Consider the following 6,000-nt stretch of genomic DNA (forward strand, 5'->3'; position numbering starts at 1 on the left):
GTAACAAAGCTTTGTGCATGGTGTTTGCCCAATGGTTCCCAGCAAATCACTACAACTTTCTCAGGAACAAACCTAACTACCAGGAGTCAGACACACTGCTAAAAAAAAAAGTTTACAAATCCCAGACAATGGTCCCTCAGAGCAAGGGCTGTAGCATAGACTAGCGCAGACTGTGTACTTTACAGTCCCTGGCACAAAGCCTCTGTTGGCCCCATGCAATGCCCCGGTGGGCCTACAAAATAATTACTCTCTTGCAGGAGTTGTGAGCCTCTGGTGGAGCAGGAGGTGTTGTGTGGCAGCTCACCAGAGTGGGTCTTCAGTCTTAAATAGATGCTTTACAATGTACACCCTGTGATGTGCCGTGAAGGGATATGGATGTAATTAAGGGTGCAGAACCTGCTGGGGCAATGTTGGGAAAACATATAATCAAGTTCTAGTGGGCTTTTGAGAGCAGTCCCTGGAGTGAACCGCTCCTTGGACACAATTTATCCAGAAAGATCTAGCTGGAGCATGCTAAGCAAATTAGCACTTTGCACAATCTAAGGCTTGAAAGTGCTTGTTAGGTTTCTGTGAGGTAGCAGTGTCGATGTACCTGTGTGACTCTCTGTGCCACCCTTCACCACCATGGGAGGTTCACTGATGAAGCAGTCCCCAACCTGCACAGGAGGGAAATCCGTGCATGAAAAGATTTCAAGACTCCTCCTAAAACCGGAGAAAGCTACCAGATTCCAATGGCATTAAGGGTGAAATTAATCCACAGTAATGTTTTATGCCCATAACATGGTGTCTCCCCAAGAACCAAATGTCTGGGTCCAGACAGCAGAGACTGAGTGTGATTCCCCTGGCAGTAGGGATACGTCAGGATGAGGTGGATTGCCCAATCCTTTCTACTGGCAGTACTGACTAAGGCACTGAGTGTAAGAACAGCCCAGGGACCTGCTTAGATAACTAAACTATCTGCTTAGATAACTAAACTCAGTCAGATGAATCAATTTGCAGGCAATGTGATGCCTTGGAAAGATCCTCATGGTGGTGATGGCCCTTAGTGGTCCAGATTCACAGCGCTGCTTTGAGAAAAGCCCCAGTGCAGACTCTGAATCACCAGGATTGTACTGCCTAGAGGTTAGGGGGCATGTTTGGGGACCAGTGAAATAAACCAGTAAATATCAGAACAGGGCTCTGCCACATTATGATTTTCTTGCTGATGGGCAAACTGGACTCAGTCGTCAAATTTGAGATGCTATTGAAAATAGCAATGTTTTCCAGAGCCCACAGCCCCTTCAAAGCTGGCATCTTCTGCCTTTGCAACTTTCCAGCTGCCTTCAGCCTTAATGCCATGCTTTCCTGGGCCCCAGCACATTTCACACTCTGTCCACAGGGACCCTGAGTACCAGACACATTCACCCTACCTTTGGCTTTGGCATTGCTGGAGTGCTCCAGGAGGAGCCAACCATCATCATGGGACAGAGCCATGCAGCAATGGGCAAGGAAGGGGTGGCTTCACCATGCTTTTCTTCCCAGCAGGGTCAGGGTGCAGAAGTTCAAATGAGCAGGCGTGCCTACATGCAGAGATGCACACAAGCAGCTTGGGAGGGTTTTCGTTGGCGTGACAGAAGCTGGGGCTTATCTGCAGCTTGTTTATGGGGTCGGGCCACAGCTGGAAGGCTCGCAGGCCTGAGGAATTCCACCCGATATCCCAACGCCATCATCCTCCAGGGAAAATGCTGGAGTCACTGCAAACACGCTGTCCTCCTCCCAATACCAAGCAGCTCTTGGATCCATCCTAGGAGGGCAGTGAACTCCCCCATCACTCCAAGACATGCCATCAGCTAGCTGCAGGGGGGTGTTAACCCTCTAGAGACCCTGATATGCCTATAAATGCCCAAAGGAAATTGTCAATTGTGGATAAAGGAGAAGCTCATAAAATCTGGCCAGAAGTTGGGACTCCCAGTCCCACACAGAGGCAGAAATCCTTGCTGATTTCCAGCCCTTTCTCCCATCACTTGGCAACCACGTCCAGAACAGCATCCTTCATGGAATTCCAACAAGGAGATGGCAAGGTGGGGTGCAAGCTGGCTAATGGGTGGAAAGTGACAGCTCATGGTTGTTTTGGATGAAATTTAATTAATTTACTTTGTGAGAGCCAGAAAGAAAAGAAGGAAGAGACTATGACAGTTTCTGTGACCAGGAGTTTCAACAACTATACTACCTCTCACCTTTTTTTTTCTATACCAGCTGCAATTCTCTTGCCTTGCTGCCCTGACACATCCTGATGGAGTTTCAGTTCCCTCCTGACCTTTGAGGCCACCTTCAGGAGAAGCTCAGCTGTCCCATGGGCCTAATGCTATGTATGAATTTCTGGAACTTCATGAATAGTTGGGTTTGCACCTTGGTAGATTTTTTTTCCTTTACCATGAGTTTGTCTAATCGTTTTTGAACACTTATAGCATCCACAGCCTCCTGCTGAGGAACATGCTGTGAGATGAACCATACCCTTATCTTCATTTACAACCTACCTCCCACTAGCCTCCACCCTCCTTGGTGCCCCTTGTAGTGGAAAAGTGAATAATAGTTCTCTATTAATACGTGCAAGGTCTAACTCTCCATAAGCTATCCAGAGCCATTCCTCATACAAAGTTCACACCAAGCAACAGCAAGGCATTTTCTCAGTGTAAGTGATCCTGCTGGTCCTTGAATTTCCATTCATGATGGAAAAGCACTGGGGCATCACTTTGGCTCTTTGTCTCACCCACCTGCTCTCACATCTGCAGCAGTTTTATGCCCTGGACTATTCAGGACATGAGTAAAAGCAGGGACCTTTTAAAACAAAGATGCTCCTGCCAACTGCAGCAGAAAGCAAGCCTGCTCACAGATTCTGGCTGCACATTGGGAGCCAGGGCCAGAATTTAGATTGGACTGGATCCACTTTCACTTGTGCATTTGTCTTTTTTTCTTGTTTTGCTTTATTTTTTTTTGTGTGCTGAACACTGGGACCAGCAACTCTCTAAACAATCCAGTGATATCACCTTCGGCTGAGTCATGGAGAGGGCAGGGTGGAGAAGTGCAGACAGGGAAAGATCATGAGATTGTGCTAGCTTAAACAGACTAAAAAAAAAAAAAAATGCAATGTGTTTAGGTTCATGGAGGGGAGATTGCACCCACTAGTCAGCTTGTTACAGCTTTGTGGACTTTAGTCCCTGGGTTCAGAGGTTTTTATTTGGATGGGATTTTTCTCAAATATGAGCAGGGTGACAGAAAAAAAAAAAAAAGGCATATACACAGCATACAAGCATACACTGTAAGGAAACCAAATAAATTGATTTTTTGCCTTCAGAGCACGTGCCTTATTGGTTCAACTTTTGCACCAAAAAAAAAAAAAAAAAAAAAAAAAAAAGTGAAATTTGGTCTTCCGATCACATTTAGATTGTGACTCTGTTCTCTTTGCATGGTGGGGACAAGCTTTCCCTGAGAATTCACCTGCAGCTTTCTTAATTTCTTAATCCTGCTGAAGAAAATTATCAAGGGCTACAGCAGGACCTAGAGCCCTTGTTCAATCTCCAACATGAGTATGAAGGCTCAGCAAGATTTGAAATGACCTTTTAGAAAATTCTATGGACTAGAACTCAAAAGGAACTTTCAACCCCCCCCCCCCCTCCCCCCCCTACCCCCTCGCAGTATGGTTATAAATGTATGTATTAGGAGAAAGAAAAGTTCCCAGCAGGATGTCCAGAGCCTTTCTTGACCAGGCAGTGACAAATATGAAAGTTGAGGCTCTGCCTGGGAGCTCCCTAAACCAAGATACAACTGGAATTTTAAAAAACATAATGTGGCACAAGTCCTACAACATTTTGGTTCGTCCTTTGATAGTGCCCTGTTCTGTCTTTCATATTTTTCAGGCTACATCATGAAAATGTGCTCATATACTGACTGATCAGGCTAAAGTCCTAATGTATCGCTACCCATTTCTATACCTCAAGTTTTATTCCCATTTTCTCTTTCTGGACCTTGGAAATATCCGTTTCCTGAGCTCTTCAGGTGCCCATTACTCTGTGCTTTCTTCCAGGCATCCCAACATCATCCATGTTCCTATAGAGTCACCACTACATAGCCCAGTTCATAAAGCCTCTATCAAAATGTCCTTGTGTGCTTGTGTGTATGAAAGCAAGGGCTAATTCCTTTCATACTTTATTCATTCCCTAAATAAGACCCCCAAACTCTCCCTTAAGATCTGCTTCCCATTGCCTGCCAAGGCAGTCGGATGCTCCAGCATGTACAAAGTCCCCAGCCAGTGACCTATTCTGGGGACTCCCTGCCCCCTTTTGTCATCCCAGTGTAATCAAACGAGGAAGCTATGGATGCACTCCATACACATCTCTTCCAAGGGGCACGCTTATTTGCATGGTAATGAGGATGGGAATGAGCCCCTCGTCTTCAGATGCACATGAGGTTCTAGAGGGTGAAAAGTAGCCAAAGCTGAATTCAGGGAAGTCATAGCTGTGTTTTTTCCCAGTTTGTCTTTTTTATCTGGATGCTAAAACAAAGAATGTTGTACGTAAACTGCATTGTGCAATGAAGCACTAAACATTAGATATAAATTATTATTTTAACAGCCAACAGGCTGTTTAAGCAGGCACCAATCTCTTAAGTAGCCTGGCTCAAGCAGTAATTACTAGCTTCATTTCTAAAGAGTTTATTCTTTTATTTGCTTTGTTACCATAGCTTTTTCTTTTCCTCTCTCTTAAGTTAAAAAAAAAAATGCTGCATAAAACCACACCTCCTCTAGGAACTGAGAGCACTGCAAACAGGGTCGACAACAACACCATAGAAGAGATAATGGTAAAAAAAAAACATTCTGCAGTGGGTAAACTGAGGCACAGAACCTCTCCCTAACAAAGATATGAGTGGGATTACAAGCTTAATGAGCTCCTTCACCTACCTTGGCCCCAGATACTGACACTGAGGACAACACAAGGTCTCCCTGCAAAGCTGAGAGCCAGGGAGCCCCTTGCAGGTAGCACATGGCCTCGGATGCTGCTTTCCTCCAGGATGGAGCATGGACGAGCCCAGGCAGGAAAACACACACAGCTGTTATTGCTGAGACCTGAGACTGAGGAGAGGAATTGATGCTGGTCTTAGAAACCCACTGCTGGTCCTAGGAACCCAACACTGCTCCTAGGAACCCACCACTGCTCCTAGGAACCTACCGATGGTCCACGTTGCATCAGGATGGTTTGGGGCAGTCCTGGGGGTGGGCTGTGCAAGGAAAGGAGAAGGCTCAAAACCTTGGCTGGATGGAGAACAGAGATATTAAAGAAATGGAGATTGCCCCCAGCACCCCTGGGGTCTTTAGCTCCTGGCTAAACAAACATTCCGAGTGACGTTTCTGCTGTGGTTAGAATTCAATGGGGGTGATTCAAGCAGCCTAGCACCAACCTATAAATCTCAGCCCTGTCCCAGAAGGAATAAATCCCTTTAAGCAAACACACCCACAGCAGGGGCGCTACAACCCCGGCACTACTTCTCTGTTCAAAACCATGGACTCCAGCACCAGGGGCTGCTCATTACTCAGCAAACGCCATCCGTCTCCATGCTGGCTCCGGGTCTTTTCATCACAGAGACATCAGCCCTGCTGGCTGTCCTTATTCACTGCCTCCTGCAGCACATATTGACACCAGCATGTGCTCCAGCCCTTTGCCTTGAGTTGGCCTTCGGCAGATATTTAAGCCACACGTCTGCGTATGTGTTTTCCCTGCCTAAGCATCAGAAAATGCTGAGATCTGTCTGAGATGGGGTAGCCCAAGTGCCTGACACACTGAGTCTGGCTGCAGACTGTGGGCTGATGAGGAATGGGTGTAGGAAAGCTTTGCTGAAATCAGAGCTTTGGGTTTCCTGGGTGATGGGTTTTCTCCAAAAATAAAAAGTAAAACAGAAAATAAAAGTAATAAATAAATAAATAAATAATAAAGGAAAAAATAATAATAAAGGAAAAAAAAAAAAAAA

The 6,000-nt window shown here is 45.8% G+C and overlaps 1 protein-coding gene across 1 annotated transcript in view; it reads left to right on the forward strand.

Annotated features, from left to right (window-relative positions):
• The window catches only part of ADRA1D (adrenoceptor alpha 1D), a 42,082-nt gene that overhangs the window by 33,680 nt on the left and 2,402 nt on the right, over positions 1–6,000 (forward strand). The gene's annotated exons all lie outside the window — the stretch shown is intronic.

This window comes from Oxyura jamaicensis, chromosome 4 (genome assembly GCF_011077185.1).
Source record: "Oxyura jamaicensis isolate SHBP4307 breed ruddy duck chromosome 4, BPBGC_Ojam_1.0, whole genome shotgun sequence".
In the NCBI taxonomy this organism is placed as follows: Eukaryota; Metazoa; Chordata; class Aves; order Anseriformes; family Anatidae; genus Oxyura; species Oxyura jamaicensis.